Below are 24,050 nucleotides of genomic sequence, written 5' to 3'. Positions count from 1 at the left end.
ATATATATCAAAGCAATAAAGAAATCAGACCATCAATAGTTTTGAATAGTTTTAGTGTAATTACAGTAACAAATTAAGTAAATATTGTAATTATAGTTATCTTGTCTACTCTTCAAGGTATTTAGAGTGTTCAAAAGTTTCAGTCACATTAAAATTTAAATTGTAGGGGCACCTGGATGGCTCAATTGGTTAAGTGTCTGCCTTCAGCTCAGGTCACAGTCTCAGGGTCCCGGCATCAAGACCCATGTTGGGCTCTCCGCTCAGCAGCGAGTCTGCTTCTCCCACTCTCTCTGTGATTTCTCTAACTTCCACTCTCCCTCAAACAAATAAATAAAATTTTTAAAAAATAAAATAATAATAATAAAATAAAGTAAAATTTAAATTGTAATTTGCACTATGAGAGTTTAAATAATTTTGTTTGTAATAAATTTTAAATGTTAAATTTGATGTTTCAAAGTTTTATCTATTAAGTATGTATATTTAGTATATTGAGCATATTATGAAATATAGATAGAAGTTTATATTCCTCTTTGTTTAATAAGCCCCTAGAGAATCAAAGAATCTTATCAGTAGAAATAATCTCAGAGAGGTTAAGTAATTTGTCCAAGATCACATTGCAAACCCAGATCTGTATGAATCCAAATCCTATATTTATATCTAAGTGTCAAATTCTTTGTAAACTTTTTTTGTAGCAGGTTTTCTCACATTTAGGCCACTATTCTCTTTTACTTGACATTGAATGATTTGGGGTTATATAGACACAAGAGTCCAGACAGTTTCCCCACGGGCTGGATTCAACCATAAGAACAATCAGTTTGGAGCACATAATTTTTTAAATAAGAAAAAATGAATACATTGGTAATGTTTAAAAAAAAAAAAAAACCTCCCATAGAAAGAAAGATGTCAAGCTTCTCTTGAAAATTTGGCAGATTTAGCAATATTGGGCTTTCATGTGTCAAAAAGCAATATAAATTGAGTTATGGCTGCCTCTGGAATGGGGCATTCATGTCATTTTCCACTCTCCCCATCTAGCCAGCTTACTATTTTACATTACCTGTCTGATTCCTCATGTACATGTAAGTGTCCTTTTTCCATTGAAACCAACTGCACAAAGACCATCACATCATGCACGCTTGTAGAATCCATTGTCAAAGGGGAAATTTAATAGTACCAGACACAATAAAGAGATGGGACCTATTTCAAGAACCTCAAGGACCATGTTTCTCCAGTTCTAAACTGCAGACTCTAGACTGGTGATATCTACAAAACAATAAGACAGGTTTGACATGGAATTAGATTTGTGGAATATTCCACATTTGTATGCCTCTATCTATCTATCTATCTATCTATCCATCCATCTATCTATCATAAATATATCTATCCATCTATCATATATATATATCACTCTAAATACAATTAAACATTGAGCAAAGGAGAAAGAGCCAGCAAAGCTCTTAAAAAAAAAAAAAAAAAGCAGCCAACCTAGAGCAATTTACACATTCAGTGTAAAATATCAAAATACCGTGGACTTTCTTCACAGAGTGGGAACAAATAATCTTAAAATTTGTATGGAACCAGAAAAAACTCTGAATAGCCAGAGGAATGTTGAAAAAGAAATCCAAACCAGGGGGCATCAAAATGCCTGACTTCAAGCTGTATTACAAAGCTGCGATCATCGAGACAGCATGGTACTGGCACAAAAACAGACACATAGGTCAATGGAACAGAATGGAGAACCCAGAAATAGACCTGACTCAACTCTATGGGTCAACTCATCTTTGACAAAGCAGGAAAGAATATCCAATGGAAAAAAAAGAAAGTCTCTTCAATAAATGGTGTTGGGAAAATTGGACAACCACATGCAGAAGAATGAAGACCATTCTCTTACATCATACACAAAGATAAACTCAAATTGGTTGAAAGATCTAAATGTAAGACAAGAATCCATCAAAACCCTAGAGAAGAACACGGCCAACACCCTTTTTGAACTTGGCCACAGCAACTTCTTGCAAGATACATCTATGAAGGCAAGGGAAACAAAAGCAAAAATGAACTATTGGGACTTAATCAAGATAAAAAGCTTCTGCACAGCAAAAGAAACAGCCAATAAACCTAAGAGACAACCTACAGAATGGGAGAAGATATTTTCAAATGACATATCAGATAAAGGGCTAGTATCCAAGATCTATCAAGAACTTATCAAACTCAACACTCAAGAAACAAACAATCCAGTCATGAAATGGGCAGGAGACAGGAACAGATGTTTTTCCAGAGAAGGTCTACACATGGTCAACAAGCACATGAGAAAATGCTCCGCATCACTTGCCATCAGGGAAATACAAATCAAAACCACAATGAGATACCACCTCACACCAGTGAGAATGGTGAAAATTAGTAAGACAGGAAACAACAAATGTTGGAGAAGATGTGGAGAAAGGGCAACCCTCTTGCACTGTTGGTGGGAATGCAAACTGGTACAGCCACTCTGGAAAACTGTGTGGAGGTTCCTCAAGAAGTTAAAAATAGAGCTACCCTATGACCTAGCAACTGCACTACTGGGGATTTACCCCAAAGATACAGATGCAGTGAAATGGCAGGACACCTGCACCCCAGTGTTCATAGCAGCAATGTCCACAATACCATACTGTGAAAGGAGCTATAATGCCTTTCAACAAATGAATGGATAAAGAAGATGTGGTATATATAAATATAAATATACTCAGCCATCAGAAAGGATGAATAGCTACCATTTACATCGACATGGATGGAACTGGAGGATATTATGCTGAATAAAATAAGTCAGTCGAAGAAAGACATTTATCATACGGTTTCACTCATATGTGGAATATAAGAAATAGTGAAAGGAATTATAGGGGAAAGGAGGGAAACTGAGTGGGGAAAAATTAGAGAGGAAGACGAACCATGAGAGACTCCTAACTCTGGGAACAAACAAAGAGTTGCCGAAGGGGAGGTAGGTAGGGGGGTTGGGGTAACGGGTGACAGTCACTGAGGGGGGCACTTGATGGGATGAACACTGGGTGTTATACTATATGTTGGCAAATTGAATCTAAATAAAATATAAAAAAATAATAACAAAAATTTGTAAAAAGAAAGAAAAAGAACAGCCAAGAAGTGGATGAAACCAGAAGAGTTCATCCATCCATCCATTTACAAAGGTGCTGTGCCAGGCAGGTAAGTACCTCAAAATCTTTCCTGGCTTTGTCATCTATTCATCCAGAGACTTTGAGAACCCACTTTGTTCTAGGCACAGTGGATTATGCATGAGCTAGAAAGCAGCAAACAGAATATGCAGGATCCCTTCCATCACCTGTCACACTCCAAATCCTACAAATAATTAAATCTGTGGCAAATTTTAGGGGCAGGTGGGTAGCTCAGTCATGATCTTTGGCTCAGGTCGTGATTTCAGGGTCCTGGGGTCAAACCCTGTGTCCAGCTCCCCACTTAGTGGGGAGTCTGATTTCCCTCTTCCTCTGCCCTCCTCCCCCGCTTGTGTGCTCTCTCCCTTTCTCTCTCTCTCTCTCTCAAATAAATAAATAAAATCTTAAAAAAAGAAAAAAACTGTGGTAGATTTTGTAAAGAAAAAAAAAGTAAAGGATGCTGTGAAAGCGTGTACAGGGGGTTGCCTACCCTAATTTAGGGATTCAAAGCAAGGACATTACATTACAAGGACATTACATTAATTACTTAGGACCCACAGGCCACTGATTATTCCTTTCCAAACCCTAGTGTGCTTCACCGTATGTCCACTTATCAGCTGAATTATTTCATAACAATAATGGTGGTAGTTAAGATAAACTAAGGACTTACTATGTACTCAGCTTTGTGGTGAGTGCTCTATACAGACCAACTATTGAACCTTCATGCTAATTTTGTTTTAAGACTGATGCTCATACTATCCACATCTACTGTATAGATGAGGAAAGCAAGTAAAGGCACAGAGGTATTGAGTATTTGTCCAGAAACTGGAAAACTGAAGTCAAGACTCAAATTCAAATCTGCCCTTCTAGAGTTGCCATACTCTTAACCCTTAACTTTCTTTTTTTTTTTTTTAAGATTTTATTTATTTCTTTGTCAGAGAGACAGTGAGCGAGCACAAGTAGACAGAATAACAGGCAGAGGGAGAGAGAGAGAAGCAGACCCTCCACTGAGCAGAGAGCCCTACGCAGGGCTCAATCCCAGGACCCTGGGATCATGACCCGAGGTGAAGGCAGATGCTAAACTGATGGAGTCACCCAGTACCTCTTTCCTTAACTTTCTTATAAAGAATCCATACCATTCCTGATGAAGTCCGTCTACCTGGTAAATAGCTGTATATTAAGCGCTCTCTCTTTCTTTCTATCTCTCTCTCATTCTCTCTCTCTTTCCAGAGTAGCTTTTCCCAAAACAATAAATGTCCATGTATCTTAACCTACTTTTATAGTAAAGAACTGATCCAGCAAGTACAAGCCTATTCCTCCCATAATACCTTTTTATTAAGGATAAATATGAGTTAGGAGACACGGTGCAGCATCCAATCTCAGAAAGCAATTTTCAAGGATTGAGTATCTCCACTTTATGTTGCAAAATAACGAACACATGGACACCCCAGAATGCTTATCCAACACAGTTTGCCATGTTAGCATTTAAAATAGGAGAGCATGTGCTGAAAGATATAAAGAAATGTAACTATACAGATGATTTCTTCCCTATTTAGCTCAACATTGATCATTTGCTGTTAAGTAAACACTCTAAAGTAAAAGGAATCAATGGGAATTTGGATCTTTCAGGAGAAATTACATGGCAAAAGCTCACTATAGGGAGGCGAGAAAAGATAAAGCAAAGGAACCTTTAGTAGTGCTGAAGGAAAAATGAAAAGCTGATAACCTTGGCTGAGAAAACCCTTTCAGAATGAGTCATTTCCATATGCAAGAAAGATCACGTTTTATGCAGTTGCATTATGAAATAAGAAGAAAGCTTTTTCCCCCTTATCCAAGCAGGGAAGATCATTTTCCAGATTAACGTAAGAAGCATAAAAATATTTTTTTTCCAGCATCAAGCAACCATGGCCTTTCTTAACCCTTTGACACTCACAGCTTTATAAGTATGAATGCCTTGGAAAGTTTGTGCTGTAGCCCGAATCTCAATCCTTAAATACCCTGCAATGTGTGGGGAACAAGAAAAGCCAAAAATGCCACCGGACACCCTAGGGCATTCCTTTTACCCCCCAAAACAAAGAAATCCCATTGAAGCTTAAGTTTCCCTACATCCCTCAGAGCTGGAGTATCTGAGCCTTTTAACATGAGATAGCATGAACACACTTTGCCTAAATTTAATGAACATCCAAAAAAGATTTGGCCAAAAGTTGAAACAATGTAATAGAATAAGGTTTTATGTTGGTTTTTTGTTTTTTGTTTTTTGTTTTTTTTGGCAGAGGTGGGGGTTATTTCGTTTTTTTCTGTTTTGCATATTTTATAGGAAAAGAAGTGTCAAATCGTTTAGTGCTGTAATGTTGCATGATAAATTAGAGGAATATTTCTGAAGTATATTTAATTACAAATTGGCCTGAGCTTTCAAAAGGACAGAGCTTGTAGACAGATGTGTCGTGAATATGAAACATTACTATATTAATGGTGTATTAAATCATTTTTATAAAACAAAAAAACCACTGCTTTTAGAGTACATAAGTATCCATAACTCTTAATATATACTATATGAAGGAGAGGAATTTTGTTAAATATCAAAACACCAGTCATTCAAGGGAATGGAATCATCTAACTAAGCCTTGTAAAGATCTGTATCTTCATTCATTCATCTCATAAATATTTATTGGGGGCCTACTAGGGCCAGACATTCTTCCAGGTCCTGAGGATACAGCAGTGAATGAAACAAAGTCACTCTTCTCCTAGGGCAGACATCCTATTATGGGGAAACATGATAAACAAAAAGCAAATAAACATGCATTAAAATGTTGAGGGATACAGTGTCTGAAAATGAGAAAAGAAGAGCAACTGTAGAGTGGAGAGGGGAAGAGGTAAGTTGGGGAAAGGTTTATGAAAATAGTTTGCCATTGTCTTATTCCTGCCACTAGCCCCTAGAAAGGGAGTGGTGAAATTGAGAAAGAGCTCTGGGTTAGGAGGCAGGAAACACGGACTCTAGGCTCTAGGCACAGCCTTCTCAGCAAGGGCTCATCTTTGCTAGGTACTCTTATATTTAAGATCGCAGGGAAGTCTGAAAAAATGAGAAGGCCTCAGAAATTTGGAAACTGGAAAGAGATCTTATGGTACTGTTTCTTTGAAGGCCAAGTCTGTTGCTTTATCAGAGGAAGAAAAGAACATGGGCATTAGAAGCAGAAAGACCTAGTTTAATCTCTTCTTAGCTGTGTGACCTCAGGGAAGTTGCTTCATCACTCAAGGTCAGTATTCTCATCCATCAGAGAGAGAGAGATACCCACCTTAGGAACTTTCCGTCAGAATTAAGTGGGATCACACGAGCAATATTAACTCAGTGCTTGGCTCATGGCAAGCACTCAATAAATGGAATATGGTATTATTATAGTAGATAACAACACAATGACTAATGCCCTCAAAACGGGGCCAAAAAATCTTTTTATTTACTCAAAAGTCCCCTTCTTTGTTTCTAGGTGAAATAACCCGATTATGGTAAATTGCTTTTGTTAGGCTGGTGAATGGTACCTATCATGTTACAGATTAGCCTACTAAATATTAGCATTTTAAAAATAACAGAACCCATTTGCAGTTATTTAGAAAAGAAGGGAAAAAAATCCACTGAAAACAAATGCTAGTCATTTAGTTACTAGGTCCGAATCCTTTACAACTGCAGGGGCCAGATTTCCCTAGATTTGGACTCACATGCAGGCAGTAGCCATGGAGAGAGGGCAACCCTTGGTACTGAGTGGCTGTGTTTATATTTGTCTGACTGACTGCATTCTAAATGTGAATATAAAAATAAATTTTAACTTTGAGTCCTTTATGGATTATTATTACCCAGAGTTCTCAGCTAATGCTGACAGAAATATTTAAGTGTTGACTTGAAATATATTTCTGTCATTTAGATACCTTGCTCAGAAACAAAGAAGAAAGAAAGAAATAGAAAAACATTTTTAGAGCTTTGCAAGCGAACAACATGCAGACAAGAGAAGATTAGCCATTTGGCAGCAAGAGGCATGGCCAAAGGAAAGCTAATGCCAGGAATGTAGACAGAATATGACCTACGGACATGGTGTATTGGGATAGAAGGAGTTCCCAAGAAGTATCTCTTACATTTGATCCATGAAGCGACAGGTGTTCTTGGAAATAGGATCCTGTGTTTGGCTCGGGCCATGTCCTCTGTCAAAATAGAGACAAAGGATTGGAAAAATCACCACCACACTGACAATTCCCATTAACCTCTGGCATGGAATAACACGCTCTTATCTACCCACAACTGCTGCCTCGGCTGCAGCCCATCTCTTATCTTCATTTGCAGGCCATGGAATTACCCTGGCCTCTGAAAATGCACCAAGAGCAAATATTGCTGCAACCTGAACCTCTTTGGTGATTAAGAGCCCCCTGAGGCCCAGAGAGGAGGGTTGCAAATAAATGTTTATCTTGATGAGCACACATCACCCTGCCTAGGCTTTTTAATCGAGGCCAGCAATAGCCCCTCTTTGTTCAGAAAACTCACAGGGATTGAGTATCAGTCAAGCTAAGAGAGGAGGGGAAAGGAGAGGACGAGTAGGTGGAAGTTTGTGGCCACCCTGCTGTCTCAGCCAGATACATAAATGTGTTTGGAACAGAGGTGACAGCCTTCTCTTGCCTGTAAGAAGCCTCTGAGGAAAGAATGGCCAATATAGAACACCAGTCAATCCCTCACCTATGACAGACATCCTAAATCGGCAAGGACTATTTTACCTGGCCATCCATAAATAGCCAATCTCAACCCAGTAGTCTGAGCAGTCACTTTCAACGGATCAGAATGGGAACATGAGCAGAAATGTACTCATATATTTTAGATAAGAGCCCAGAATACTCACCATGCACCCTTTTGCCTATGGGGGATGAAATCCTAAAACAACCTTAAGCTAGAAATTGTAAACACCATACTTGGCTAGATTTTTACTCACGTGACACCATTTTAGAAACCACATGGTCTATAAAGGAAAATGTTATCACAAAGTAGCAGATGTGAAGCCTTGAAATGTCAAGTGGATTTAGAGAAAAACCAAATTCTTAAATGGCAACAGGTGGCCTTTACTTTTCATACTTATTTTAGGGGAGAAGATCACAAAAGAGAACATACTTGCCCTGTCATGGCAATGACGGATAATCAGGTAGAAGGTGAAAACATAATGTGACAAGTCAAAACATTTGAAAAGGTTAAAAAAAAATTGTTTTCCATGATACTCAATGGTTTTCAGTCCTTTTGTAGGAGATGGCACACATGCATGCATTATGTCATTTCAAATATGATTCCTTTTATAAAGTAGGAAAAAATAGATTTTGCAGAGAAGGGTCAACTTGTATTTCATGTCTTCCTTACAGCCTAATCCAATTCTTGGAGGAAAGTTGAGTTTGTACACACATCAATAGATTCACAGGTGACTAACCTGGAAGAAAACTAAGCCTTGCATTTAGCAAGGGGCTCATTGTGAAACTATGTTGTTGAGTTTTACGCAAAAGTCTTGTCTTGTAGCTCTTTATTGGCCTTGTTTTCATTTGCTCAAATCTAGCCATTTTTTATCAGCAAACAATTTTCTCAGTACTCAGTATGATGAACTAATAATGTCTTATGCCACCAAAATAGAGAAATTTAAGAGAAACTCTAGAAGCACCTAACCCATCTTCCTGGCAAAGCAGCAGTCTTGCTTGACAGGTATTTTCCACTGCTTTACTCAGCCTCATTTTAAATAAATCAAGCAAAGAGTCTTTCACTGCCTAAGACCTCTCATAGTTCAAGAAGTGTCCTTTCTTACCTTTAAGTGTAGATTGGACTAAGTTCATCATATTGTTTCTATTCACTGCTTCCCATTAGCACTCATATTGTCCCCAACAAAAGCAGGCATGGAGAGAGGGAGAAAAAGGGAGGGAGAATTGTCAGAAAGCTTTGAAAGGAAAAGACATACAGAGTTGAAGAAATAGGTCTTAGCTCAGCTACAGAATTAAGAATGTATGAAATACTTCATAATCATAAGCTAGCTGATCCTCTATAGAGCAGATGAATTTCCTACCTCGTACCCCCAATTCTTAAAGCCTTTTAATGCTTTCTTTACTCCCACATGTAATGTCTCACCCCCACTACATTCTCCAGGTGTTGATTCCCACAACTGAGTTAACTCAAGACAAAAGAATTACAGATCATTTTGAAAGAGGAATATTGATTATACCCATTTGACAGTAATAGTTTTTTGTTTTCTGCCAAAAATTCCTAAAAGGATTATTTATCTTGGGTTATTCATTTTAATGATTTTCAATAGATCTTTAAATTATTTTATTGTATAACTAACTTCTCACATAATCATTGCCATGAATTCACAGGTTAGGCAAAACAATGCTTACATTTTGCTATTGTTGCATTATTTTTTTTATTGTTGCATTCTTGCCACGTCTAATTAGTTATAGCTGTATGATAATAAATAAATGAATCTTAAATAATAAAATCACAGATTAAAATCACATGACATGATGATTTCTAAGGTCCAGAGAGATTTCTCATAATTCTAAGATCTTTTACTTTAATTTTGCAACAATTTTGGGTTCAAGAGTAAAGAGGCACGAAGAGACCAACTGTTGGAGAGACCATTTCATAAAGAGAACTTGTAGACAAGGCTTCGTTTACAATAATTTATGCCTTCAGAATTTATAACTCAGAATTCTTCTCATTTCTCCTTTCCATTTCATATCATTTCTAGCCTGTATTCCTTTTAGTAATGTGTATGTTTTTATGGGAGAAAGCACTAAGTATGACAATAATAATAATCAATATTTATTGGGTGTTTCCTCCATTACAGCTACTAGTTTAAATTCTTTGTGTGATAATACATTTCACCCTAACAAAATCTCCATAAATTTTATTATTATGCCCTTTTGATGAAAAAGTTGAAGTACGAAAGATTAAGTAACATCTACAACCTCATCCAACCACAAATGGTGGATCCAGAGTCCAATACCAGAGCCTATATTCCTAACCACTACATTTTACTTCATCCCTCAAAGCACAAGCTAAATTGATGCCATCTATTATTCTCTTGGTTTTTTTCTCTCAGCCTTTATTTGACATTAAAAAGCAAATACTAGTGGCAATTATCTGAGTTGTTTGCCTTCAAATGCTACTAAGGCCAGAAGACAATTTTTATATTGTTCTGCCTGGTTTTACGAGTTTCTATATGTTGAATGTTATTTCACTCCAAATAAAATGATGTATCACTTCAAAATGGTGTGCTTGGAAATAATTGGTACTGCCTTATCCATTTTTGAAATCAAAGTATAAATTAGACTCCTGATTAAATGTCAAGGCAGTATTCCAAAAAATGGTGGGAAGGTATCTTGCACTGACGTTGACCTCAGAGAGGATTAAAACATCAACAAAATAAAACAAGAATTAAAAATATTTCCAACATCAACCCTTTCTTACTTCTCTTCTCCATTTTGTTTAGGCTCCATCCATGAAATCTACACCCAACAGTCTGACACCCACTCCAAATTCCTGCAGAGTTTATAGCTCCCTTCCTTTCACTGTCATTTTTTAAAATTGTATAGGTACTGGATGGTACCACTCATTTTCTCTCCCTATAAAAACTCCTCTGAGGATTTCTTGTTTGTGCTCAACAGACTGATTATGATTATGGTTTCTACAACAAGAAGGAACTCCTAGAAATCATCTAGTAGAATTTATTATTTACAGAAGAATTAACTAATGCTAAGAGAGGTTAGAGGGCATATCGTAGGTTACATAGCTAGTTAAGGAGCAGATTAAATACTGGCATCTAGATATTTTCATTCCTGATCCTGAGCTCTTCACCCCAAATCAAGGTTTTCAGGCTGAAGAGAAGCCTTGCAAAAGAGAGACGATGCAGAAATGCCTGGCTGCTTCCATATATTCATATCCATGTATTTAAGCAAATTACATAATGGGAGTCTGAAAGTGAAAAGACCATCAGTAATATTTAACAACTTAAATAAATAAGAGATTCAAATTTTTTTAATCAATAAATTTGATGCCAAAAAATTAGAGTCAAATATATAGGATGATAAATTTACTCACAGATAAACCTGATGGGAAACTCTAAGCTACTGAATCAGGGTGAGGATTTAGAAACAGTCCATGTCCATTTTAGCAAAGCACTTCACATTTTCCATAATCACCTGTTGCTACAAGGATTAGCAATGATTTGAACCATTCCCAGTGAGTGCTGCTTAAAAGATCAATATTGAGTTGGATAGAAGTCCCTAGAATAGTGCCACAAAGCTCTGTTTGGGGTCCAATTCTCCTGAATATTTTAAGCAATAGATCTGATTAAAATGTAGAATATATGTCTGTAAAAGAAAAACTCTTTAGACTAAAACAATTCTGGGAAAGATAGCAGTACAATGGCCAAAAAATGAAGTTTCAAAACCATCTCTGCAGGCAGCAATGCTAGGCTGAAATGAGTCAGAAGACATACAAGTATGAAACAAGATTCTTATATTTAAGCTTTAAAGAAATGGAAAATAAATAACTAAACAAATGCAAGACTAGAGGCCCAGCTTGAGAGCTATTCCTTTTCAAAAAATTCATTTTTGAGCACCTGGATGGCTCAATTGGTTAAGCATCTGCTTTTGGCTCAAGTCCTGATCCCAGGGTCCTGGGATCAAGTCTGACACTGGGCTCCCTGCTCAGCAGGGAGTCTGCTTCTCCCTCTACCCCTCCCCACTGCTTGTGATCTCTCTCTCTCTCTCTCTCTCTCTCTCTCTCGCTGCCAGCTGTCTATGAAAATGGAAAATGGACTTTAAGTGCAAAACATATTCTATGATAATCTAGCTATTTTAGGAAAATTCTGGGGGAAGATGCTAATCTGTAAAAAAACAAAAACAAAAACAAAAAACAAAAAACAAAAAAACAAAACAAAAAAACACTAAAAAAACCCCACAACTATGTAGCAGGAATCTTGGCCAAAAAATTCACCCCAGGAAATGTGGAACAGCTTCCTTCAAAAGAGAATTTCATCATTCCATAACTTAAGTGTCTTCCTTAAAGCTTAGATCAGAAGGGAAACATGAGAGTTGAACATAAGCAAAGGTCAGAGAATGACATCTTTTCTAGAACAAGACTGGATTTTCAGCTACATTATTTCAGACTTGGAACAAAATACTTTGTGTTCTGCAGAAGAAAGACTTTAGAGATAAATAAAATGAAATTATTTTCTAGAACACTTTGGATTACCATACGGTTAGTTTTTAGTTTTTATACTAACTCATCTGGCTATTTGATTTCATTCTCCCTACTCTTAGAAGTTGAGTAAAACTTAGCAGCAGAAATGGCAGCTGCTCCCTTGATGAAAGAGAAACACAAGTACACAGCCAATGGGTTTCCTTATTAGATGTGTGCTTTACATGGAAAAAAGTGCACCTGAGTTTTAGTACCATGGAGTTACTCAGAATTGAAGATTTTCCCATGAATCATGTACTACAATTAAACACTTGAATGCTATTTCCAACAAATATTGCTTTTGTGTCAAATATGATGTTTTAAATACGGCATGTAGTTTCTAAATGAACAATGTTAATACAAATTCTAGGGCAAGAGTGACAGTCTGGTTTATATTACTCAGCAGAGTTTGCCATCATCCTCTTTACATTAAAAAATAATGAATCTGATCTCATTTGCAGGTTCTTAAAAGCAAGCATCACATGGCCATGTGACAATATGAAGCCATGACTCATAAATAGTAAATGCAAACAGGATTTTCTTACCTTTTTAAACAAGTACAACTGAAAGCTTTCTGGTTCTCCAGGGATTCAAACTTCTTTACAAAACCTTTTGAAATTCAGGGGTAAAATAAAAAACAAAAGTCTCTGTGGACTGTGATAGATCAAGGATTTGTTTCTCTTCCTATCCCCCCAGAAATCTACCAGTTGTTCTACACACCCAATGTTCTATAATCATTTTTAGGATGGAAAAATCTGGCATCTGTGGAAAACCTCAATTAACTCATTTTTTGAGTATTATAAGTGTTCCTTTTTTTCTGGAGTAACTTTGAAAAGTTGTGGTCATTAAGTTTAGCATAGAACTTGTGTTAATTTCCTAGGCTGCCATAATAAAGTACCCCAAAATGAGTGGCTTAAAACAATTTAAAATATATTATCTCACAATTCTGGAAGCCAAAAGTCCAAATTCAAGGTGTCAGTAAAGCCATAGTCCTTCTGAGGCTCTGGGTAGAATTGTTCCTTGCTTCTTCCTACCTTCTGGTGGCAGCCATTAACCTTTGGTGTTCTTTGGCTTGCAGCTATATCACTCCCATCTCTCTGTCATCACCCAGCATTCTTCTCCCTGTGTCTCCTTCTCCTCTGATTATACGGCATCAGTTATACTGAATTAGGGCTCATTTTACTCCAGTAGGATCTCATCTTAACTAATTCCATCAACAATTACCTTATTTCCAAAAAGGTTACATTCTGAAGTTCTAGGAGTTAGAGTTTCAACATATCTTTTTCAGGGACACAATTCAATCATCACAGTACTTACAGAAATCTGACCTCAAAAGATTTCAGGCCATGCAAATTAAGAACTCTGAACAGAGGCCATATCAACAAACATTCCTGTTGAACCCCCTCCAAGCAACAGTAAGACTACCTAACTCTTACTGAGCACCTTTTCCATCACAGGCACTGTACACCATGTACACCACAGTACACCATGTCTCTCATGCTAATCCTACTACTATATTGCAAGGTAGATGTTTCATTTCAGGTTTACAGATGAGGAAAATGAGGATCTAAGAGGTGCAATGACTTGCCCAATGCCAAGTCAAAGGAGTAAGAAACACAGCAAGATTCAAATCTAGGATGTCTGATAGGCAAAGCACTGAGTAAACTTAGTCACATGCTTAAATAATAGTAACATAAATTATTGTTAATTGACAGTAGAGTAGTAGCATTTAGAAGGCTTGTAACTGTTCAGAGTGTGGGCTGGAGATCTTTCTGATGTTTTATTCTGAACCCTCCTACAGATTAGAATTACATTATTGAACACTTATTATCTGTTAGGGCTTGCAGATCGGACTTGAGATACAAGATTAAATAAGATGTCATCTCTTCCTCAATGCTCAAAGCCTAGTAGGTTAAAAAGAAAAGTATATGGACAACCAAAATTTGGTGTAATAAGACAATAATTAGGTAACATTTATCAGGCAGTTAATCCATTCCTGGGCCTATTCTCTATTTAACTAAGTATTCATTCTTAAGGTTGAGTTTATGGACAAACTAAATGATACAAAAAGGAATAAAAATATTGTATATGTATGCTATGGAAAAAGTGAGATTTACAAATTAGCCGAAAGACAGAATAATTTTTTAGGTGGTACCTAGCAATATTTTTTAATTCTGTGTTATCACCTTTAACACTGCTTCAATGTTTTTTAGTGAATTGGTCATTTGTAACATGAAAAGGGAATAACAAAAATTGAAATTGTTTTTTTTTAGTTCATTTCCAATTGTCATAGTAAACAGTGAATTCCATTCTTTTGTGCATTTTAGATTAAATAACAAACTAGCTTACTGCAAAAAGAAAATGAGTTGGAAGCATTAAATCTTTTATATAATTTTTAAATACTTTCTTTTTTGTTCTTAAATCTTTTATATAATTTTTAAATACTTTCTTTTTTGTTCTTAACTCAGTTTAATACAGTGGTGGTTTCTGATGTTCAATGAAACATAAAATTCAGAGGAATATATTTATATTTGGATTTACTGTTAATGTTGTTATATAGCTTTTGATTAGTGTACTCACATTTATGAATACAATTATATATACATGATTTCATTTTTAAAACCATATTGTATTTAGACATCAATTAATAGTTTACACACAAATTTTTTGTTCAATTACATGATTTATAATTTAATTATATTGTATATGTAATCTGACATACAATAAAAGGTAAAAGAACTTCTCCAAATCACATTTTTATTTATTTTTTAAGCTCAAAAAAAAGAAAAAGGAACAAAAACCCATTTCCCTCAGCCCCTACCCCACACCTTGGGCAACCGCCAATCTGTTCTGTATTTCTAAACTTGGTGTTTTTTTTTTTTTTAATGGGTTTCCCCACTATCCAAAGTTGAACATTCCTTTTGAAATCTGTCCTAAACCAAAGTAGATTAAAGCAAAAAAGCAACTACTATTAATTTATATGGAAAATTTTTTGGCATCCCCAGACCCCAAAGATAAACTCTCATAGGCTTTTCTGATACCTTAGGATGCATCTTGCTAACAGATGCACAAAATGAATTGAGATAAAGCACAGATGCTCCCAGACACAGTTCAAAGCTAGGCAGCTTGATGCTGAGAAGCTGGGTATAGCTCCCAGGGAAGCAGTTTGGCAGTGCCATTCCTGCTGCTTGGGGTATGCACTGCCCCTAAAAGGGTTCACTGCAATACAAACACTGAGTTTTATTTTTGCTTTTCACCTTTTTTCACAAAAGCATAAACCCTCTTTGGATTTCTTTCAGTTAGTGAAAACTACTAATGGAAGTCTTTCCTAAAAGCAAAGTGATATAAAACAAACTTTTGATAGTGGGGAATACCCGTGTTTATTTTTAGATTCCTCATATAAGAGAGATCATCCAGTATGTCTTTCTCTGACTTACTTCACTTAACATAATACCCTCGAAGTCTATCCATGTTGTAGCAAACACAAAGATTTTATTCTTTTTATGGCTGAATAATATTTTGTTGTGCATAAATACACCAGTCTATCCATTCATCCATGGATAGATGCAGGGTGTTTCCATACATTGCTGTTGTAAATAATGCTGAAGTAAGCATGGGGAGGAATATGTCTTACACCATCTTGCTATAAACCCCAACCCTGGTGCTGTGAACTACCAGGAGGGAAATCTGAACTCAGAATTTCTCCCTAGATAGTAAAACATTTGAACCTACACCAAGCATTCCAACCTTTAAGACATACCCCAAAATATCTAACACTGAAAACCAATGGCTCATATCCTGAGGCCCACAATCTGAGAAAAAGCTCTGAAAGGCCTCTTGTGCTTGGGCTGATCTATCTGCCCAGGGTTGGGCTCAGAAGCAGTGGATTGCACCCAGACTTAAAATGAAGAAGTTTCACCTGCTTACAATAAAGTGTTGGCCAGAGAGGAAGGCATGCAATTAAACACACACATCTAGGAGCCTGCCTCTTCAGAATGGACACCAGTAGGCACCATCATCCTACTTTCCCATTACCGTGCTCCCAAGCACCAATATTTCCCCAAAGGGAGTTTTTACATGCATCTGGTGCCCCAGTTTTTGCAGCTGCCACCCAGGAGACACCTCTGCATCACCTGGCTCTAGTGGCCAGCAAGGCCTCATTTGTGGGTCTCTCAGGACTGTAACCAAAGAAGAAAGAGTTCCTAAACAGCTACCACCCCCAAGGCCCAGCAAGAGGCAACAAACCCTGGAGCTTGGTCTTTGTGTGAAGGAGGCCTATTAGCTCCTGGCTGTGGCCTGAGGGGCAGGCTTCTAATTAAACACACATATAGGGGCTGACTATAATCCTTCCCAGAGACCAAGGTGGGTGGAAGCTATCTTTGCACTCATCTTCTGCTATGCTCTAGAGTGCCAGTGTCTCCTGGAAGGAAGCTTTATATGTGCCTGGTGCCCTGGTTTTTATGATTGGTGCCTTTTTTTTTTTTTTTTTTTTTTTTTTTTTTGTTTTTGTGGTTGCTGACTAGGAGGAGACATCCTTGGCTCTGATGGCTGGGCATGCTTGCACTCCTGGGCCCCTTGGGACCGTGGCAATCAGAAAGATGGCTTTTGGCAGGCTACCACTCTGGGAAACTGCACAGACAGCAAACTGAGGCAGACCCCTCAGTCTTTCTGTGAAAGAGGCTTCTTTGTTTGTCCTGGAGCTTTGGCCTAAGGGGCAGCCTTCAGGTTTGGCACACATTTCATCATTTATACAACTGCTCTCAAAGATCAGGCTTTGAATGCCATCTTGGTGCTCTCTCACTCTCTCTCTGCCTTGCTCCAGCTCACTGGAATCATCAAGAAAAGATCTTATACACTCATCTGGAGCTCTGATTTTTGTGGACTGCCACCCAGGAAACACCTCCAGATTGCCTGGCTCTGGTGGCCAACAGGGCTTATGCTTTTGATCACACAGGGCTGTATATATTTTCAGAGTTTTAAAGATTTATTTTATTTATTTATTCATGATAGACATAGAAAGAGAGAGAGACAGAGACACAGGCAGAGGGAGAAACAGGCTCCATGCCGGGAGCCTGACGTGGGACTCAATCCCGGAACTCCAGGATCACGCCCTGGGCCAAAAGCAGGCACCACCAAACCGCTGAGCCACCCAGGGATCCCCTATTTTCAGAGTTTTAAAAACTTGCCTGGGATATGGTTTGCCTGATTCTAGGTGCTGGGATCCTCCCTTTTGGGACACTGACAAGTCTTGGCACATCCTTAACTACTAGAAACCTTTGAAAATATATTAGGTTGAAAAAATATATATATATTAGGTTACTTGGACAAGCACAAAAGTTTGAGTGACAACAAGAGCTGAGGCAGGGTTGAATGATAAGGTTCATCTCATACGTGAAACCACCCCTTCAAGACTGGGCGAGGAGATATTATTTTAAATCTCCATTTTATAGAAGAGGAAATTACAGAGCAATGTTAGCTTCCCCAGAGTAACATTGTCAGAGAGTGGCAAATCTGGTTTTAAAATCCAGAGTGGGCTACAGAATTCCCACCATTGGCTTTAAACTCTATTGTTTTCTCAATAAAATATGGAAGAATAGAAATGAGCATATATGCTACAGAAGCATGTAACCAAGGCTTTAGGTTAGGCAGGGGTACCTTGCAGGGCAAGTAATTAATACCTAAGCAAAAATCTAGAAGAGAGTGCATTCCTAGCAAATTCAAAGACTACAGGGAAAATGTATATAATATTGTCTGTCTCTTGAGACTGTTATATGTATTAAATGGGACAAATTAGGTAAAGCCCTTAGCTCAGTGTCTTCATACAGCTGAGCTTCCTTCACCAACACTATCATAATCCCTGGGCTGAGCAGGTGTGCAGTTGGAGGAAAGCATGATGTGGGATGGAAGGAGATGAATTTTATCAGAATTTCCCAAACCAGAATGGTTAATGAAAACACTTGGGAAGATTAAAACAAAACAAAACAAAACAAAATAAAACTAACAACAACAAAAAAATAGATCCTGGAGCCCTACAGTAAATTAATAAATGAAAACCTCTGAGGGGTGGAATATAAAAATGTACATTTTTAGAAACAGCTTGGGTTTGATATTTGGGAAACACTGAACTCCATGGTTTTATCTTTCCAAGATTGATGTGTTATAACTCCAACCTAAACATTTGATTTGGATTGTAGAAATTTGGAAAAAAATGATACAAGTGGAAAAGAGAGAGGCAGGAACATTAGAGTATACCAAAGAAAGAATCAACAAGTTTCTGGAGCAGTTATTGTGGCACAGGATTACTTTCATGCCACTCAAAGTGAAAGTCATCAAATACTATTTTAAAAAACACACACAAAAAAATCACTGTCACATCCACTCAATGCTGTTTCAACCCAGGCCTGATACTTAGCCTGCCTGTGAACCTGAACTCACCCTTTCAGTACACACTTGAACCTCTCCTGAAACTTGATTTTCCTACTGCCTTCAGCCTCATGCTGGTCTTCAGTTTTGTCCACAGTGAAGGTGCAAGGGGCACTCAAGGATTAAGTATATCGAAGTATATTTGATATATATGATTCTTAGTCATTGCATTTTTTATGCATGACAGAAAAAAAAATTATTACAGTGTGAATATTCCCTATCTTACCTTCCTTAGTCTCTCTCTAATGAGAATTTTTTTTCTGAGACCTAAGCAGGCTACTTGGATATTTCATAGCTGGCAAGGGAGTTGCTATGAGAATAAAACAGAACTGGATTCAAATCTTATTTATTTAAGTTATTAACTGCAAGATTTTAAGCAAGTTGCTAACTACTCTAAGCCTCAGCTCCTGCACTGTAAAGCAGAATAACAACATCTACCTCATGAAACTATTGTGATGAATAATGGGTTGTTTTGTGAAGTGATTAGTGCTTAGAAAAAGCACACACATAAAAAAAGAATTTTGGAAAACATATTTTGCATAAACATAGATGAAAAAGGGCACAAAATTTTCAACTTTCCATTGGAAGAAATTATAAGTGTTGAAAATGGATAGACTTATCAAAAGTCTATCACATCATCTACAAATAATTGTAAAAATATAACTTACTCTTCTCTTTATTATGTTAAAAATGTAAAAATCACAAATTTTTATTAAGAAAATAAAGACGATAAGTTCAACAGCTGCTAATGCTTCAATCACTCATCTCATGACCAAGTATAAAATGTGTTCCTTCTTCCTTTAGCCCTGTCCCAAGTCATATTAATCCTGCTCTACATATGCTAATGTGAGACAGCTTAATCCAGGTGAGTCATGGGTAAAGTAGCTTCTGTGTAAGTGACAGGTTCTGCCTGAATTCTAGCTTTTCCACTCCAAGAAAGACAACTCTGAACAAATGTACCAGCCAAATCTTCACATCTTTGCAACTAATGAGTGATCACCCCTCACTGAAAATGGTACCTATTACTCCATTTATTTTACTTAAAAAAAAAAAAGGCAACTAAAGTGTATATGATCTACTTTCTGTATTCCAGCCAAACAAATAAAATGGTAATCATCATCAGATTTGGTATTGCAAATGTATTTTACATAATTAATAACTGAGATGAAAATGGCCCATTGCTTCTCTTATTATGGGGCTTGTTCATCATGTACATGGTTTGTTGAGGCATTTCTTTTTGGCATGATACAGGCAGCAGGGGAAGAGTTGAAACTTGGGTGTTCCATAAGGAATAGAGGTTCCATCCAGACAATTCCAGAAGTTACTCAGGAGCTACCACCCAGTAACTGAACACATGCATTTCTTTCATGAGGACATAGAAAGGTAAGTTCCTTTGTAATGGATCTGATGCTCTGGACAGAGCATCTTATTACAGACTCTTGGCAATCTATACCAACTGGTTATTTATATGAAGTCCCAAGTTAAAGAGCCCCTCTACATATTGGCAAATACACCTTGACTAGGTGATGAGAGCCTACTGATGAGAGTTAGAATTACAAACTGAAAGCCCATGAGCAGGATGTTGCCCAAAGACATGTAAGATTCTATGGAGCTTTTAAATACTTGAATTAGCTACCATCTTGACAATAGTTTTTTTTTTTTTTTTAAGATTTTATTTATTTATCATGAAAGACACACAGAGAGAGAGGCAGAGACACAGGCAGAGGGAGAAGCAGGCTCCATGCAGGAAGCTGGATGTTGGATTCGATCCCCAGACTCTGGGATCACACCGAGCCAAAGGCAGACACTCAACCACTGAGCTACCCAGGCATCCCTCGACAATAGTTTTAAACGAAATATTTCATGCACAATTCTGAATCTCCAGTTTCTCTTGGCAAAACCAGATCCACATTCTCACAAGTTGACAATCTAATAGTATTGAATAGCAGCTGCCCACTTTAAACAGGGCATGTTTTGTCCAATTTGGCACAGTTGACACCGGGCTATTTTATTCACTCATCAGCCAGCCTTGTTTAGATATCTCAGTTTGTGATTACTATAGTAAAGATTCTAGCACTCCCATGAGCTCAACCAGAAAAACAGCACAGGACTATCACTTAATATGATTTACATCTGTCTTAGTGTGCTACTTCTTAGATTTGTATCATTCATACCCCAGTACCTTTTACAAAGTAGGTGTCACACATGTTAGTTGAATAAATCAATAATTTAATTTGAAGACTGCTGCTCATATTCTGCTAAAACTTAGCCTCTCTTGTTTTAAACACAATGCTTCTTTTAATACACCCTGAAGTCTCATTGGCTCTTTTAGCAATTATAAGCATTCTGCTGAACCCTATCCGCCCTTCTCCTACCCTGAAAATAAATCATTTGGAGTGACCTCTTATACTCTATGGACACAAACTCAGGAATATCCTTTAAGCACCAGAAGGGAATGATTCCAATAACGCAATTTGAGTAGGTCTCTCCAATCTGGTTTAGGGGTTGATCCCAATGACCTGATGATGAGCCATCTCTCAGAACCTGTGGTGCCTTTAGCCACAAAAGCAACTGGCCTGGCTGATTCAATTATCAGAAGAGACCTAATGCGAAGACCATTACGGCCACTGCACAAGGATATATGTCAAGGATGCTGAATGAACATTTGGTAAGAAATCAGTGGCAGAAATTGCCTGATGTGAAAGACATGGAGGGAGAAAGATGAGAAATTAATACAGGAAGAGTCAAAGCTAGCTAATAATGGGTGACATTTTCTCTTCTAAATAGTACTTTTAAAGAAATCTCTTTAGGATTTCCTAAAGGAGCAGGCCCACTAACCTATTATGTTAATAGAAAATCTGAAATTACAAAGAAGTTTATCTCCATTTGGCTAATGTGGGTTGTATGTGCTGGCTCGTTGCTGCTTATAAACTCTAGGACCCACGGTGTTAGCTCTGACATTTAAACTGTGTTTTCTCAGGCTCACAGGCACAGAGGGATTTCTGTCTACTTAGCAAGGCAAGGCATATATCTGTCCTCTCTTGCCACCTTTCCCTACCATTAAATTTGCACATTGCAAGGAAATCATGCAGGTAAAGGGATTAAAATGCAATAATTTAGATAAGGGGGAGGCTTCAAAAAGATTTGATCTGAGTTAGCTCCTTTTCTCTATATAGGAATAACATTCATGGTGGGGGATTTACACTTTAAAATGTAGGTGAAAATAAACACAATATTTGCTGCTTATTTTACCCCCCGGGCATTACAAACCAGCCTCATCACTTTGTGTTCCCAAGAATTGACCATGCTATGTTCTAGAGGCTTTTAGGAAATACCCCAAACATAAAAAGATCATGCTTGCACTCAGGGACTTTTACAATTTTGTTAGTAACTTGGAACACACCCAATGGAAACATTTAAAGGGCATTTCCAGGATAATATATGAAGCACAAATGATGGAAAGCTGATGTAGAAAACCATGTACATATGCAACTTCTTATTTTTAAGCCAGTAGCATGTTTTCTTATTTGAAAAATTTTTTAAAAATTTAAATTTTTCTGAGCCAGGCACATGTACACATATTATCTCATTTAACCTGTTCAAACACCCAAGGATAGGTATCCTTGCTTCTTTAGAGGGATGAGCTATGGTTCAGAGAGCTAATTTGTCAAGGGTCATCAAAATAGTGAGAGCCAGGGCCAAGTTGTCGGCTGCTTTCTGAAGTCCCACTCCAGATCTCTTTGCACATCACAGCTGCATTCCAGGGCAGTTTCTCATTTTGAATGAAGGGAATTAAACTCCTCAGAGGTAGAGACTGTCCAATAGGAGATATAAAACCTGTTAGTACGACCAATTCATCCCAGTTTAGCTAGGACCTTTCTGGTTTTAGCACTACAATAACACATCCTGAGAAAGAACTCAGTTCTTTAAAACAGAAAATTATGTGCACCAGACAACCTCTCAGTCCCAGGCAAACTAAGATGATTGTTTACTTTACCTGTGGTTTCCCATATGTGTAGGGACACGGTCAATCCTAATATCTGCTTATTTAACATCATTCCCCCTTGTCACCACCACAGCCCACATCAGAACCTCTAGGACCTAGCTGATGCTTAGAGCCAAAAATGGTCCCTAGAATATAGTAGAAACCTGACAAATATTTGCTAAATCAGCATCCATGTTTGTCTAGTCTCCCAGTTCATAGGCCACAGCACTTTGCATGTATGTAGTCAATGCATATAGATGTTCACTAAATCAAATACAGATGAAATCAGTCCCTAAGGAATTGCAAGGGCAATCTTCAAGAGTTAAAGAAGACCCAGGGGAACACAGATGATCTATCTCTGCATCTCAGTGATAGTGGGAGGATGGTGGATTGATTGCACATTTATGAATATCACATCTCTTTCCTCTGGAGAATCAACTGGTGGAGCCACTTTTTCTCTCCTGGGCAGCAGCCTCCCCTAATTACTGCTTGGCTGCCAATATCAGTTGAGTTTGCAAAGGACCAAAGGCCAGTGTAGGTGTCCTGCTGACTGTACTAGACAACATTTCTTATATTCCAGGGAATATGCCAGTAATTTAGCATACATTATCCCAATTTTATACTTACAACATGATGTAGTTATTATCATTATTCCCATCTTCTAAGTAAGTTAACTAAAAGCTTCTAAAGGGCTGAATCCAGAGCCCAAGCTCTTAGGCTCAATAACATAGTACATAACCAAGTTATCATACAGTTGACGGACACACTCTGTTTAATAATATGGTATCTCACTGATTTCTGATGTCTTTGGAGTGCCTTGGTGATAACAAGAATGTTATTTTCTGGTCACTGAGAGATGTTAGATTGCAAAAGACTATGTAAATAGATAAGTGTATAACTTAAGGTAGCTTAAGTTTGCTTGCTCTTTCTTCCGATTATTGGACTTTTGTGCTTGGATTTTGTAAATCTGAACTTCTGCCAAAACACTATAAGCAGTTTCCCTATAACTATATCTGCAAGTACTTGCAACTTAAAAACCCTTCCCTTGAAAGTATCAAAATAAATATACCCTTGTAAAGGAAATCCTATACATCTTTGTCAAATGTTCCCTATTTTTCTCTTACCATTTCCTTTCCTCTTGTGTGAATTGGATGTTCTTGTACTAATATATCTAATTGAGGAATTAGGATTTGCACTAAAATGCAAATGTACATGAAGCCATAGTCCCTAGGTATAATAT

General features: G+C 37.5%; 2 long non-coding RNA genes across 4 annotated transcripts in view; one reads left to right on the top strand and one right to left on the bottom strand.

Annotated features, from left to right (window-relative positions):
* Positions 1 to 11,773, bottom strand: part of LOC102152871 — a 79,609-nt gene extending 67,836 nt beyond the window's left edge. The window contains exons 1-3 of one of the 2 annotated variants that reach the window (XR_005374679.1): positions 8,972 to 11,773; positions 7,281 to 7,346; positions 1,055 to 1,260 (exon numbers count right to left, since the gene is read on the bottom strand). This is a non-coding gene — a long non-coding RNA (uncharacterized LOC102152871). The remainder of the gene's footprint in view (positions 1 to 1,054; positions 1,261 to 7,280; positions 7,347 to 8,971) is intronic. The other variant, XR_005374678.1, reaches the window with a different exon arrangement.
* Positions 1 to 20,208, top strand: part of LOC111091259 — an 85,321-nt gene extending 65,113 nt beyond the window's left edge. Inside the window, exons 3-4 of one of the 2 annotated variants that reach the window (XR_005374680.1) lie at positions 19,630 to 19,690; positions 20,077 to 20,208. This is a non-coding gene — a long non-coding RNA (uncharacterized LOC111091259). The remainder of the gene's footprint in view (positions 1 to 19,629; positions 19,691 to 20,076) is intronic. The other variant, XR_005374681.1, reaches the window with a different exon arrangement.
* The last annotated feature ends 3,842 nt before the right edge of the window (positions 20,209 to 24,050 follow it).

Source organism: Canis lupus, chromosome 20 (genome assembly GCF_011100685.1).
Source record: "Canis lupus familiaris isolate Mischka breed German Shepherd chromosome 20, alternate assembly UU_Cfam_GSD_1.0, whole genome shotgun sequence".
NCBI classification, from domain to species: Eukaryota; Metazoa; Chordata; class Mammalia; order Carnivora; family Canidae; genus Canis; species Canis lupus.
Note: the sequence above shows the minus strand (reverse complement) of the source record. Positions and strands in the feature narration are given on the sequence as shown.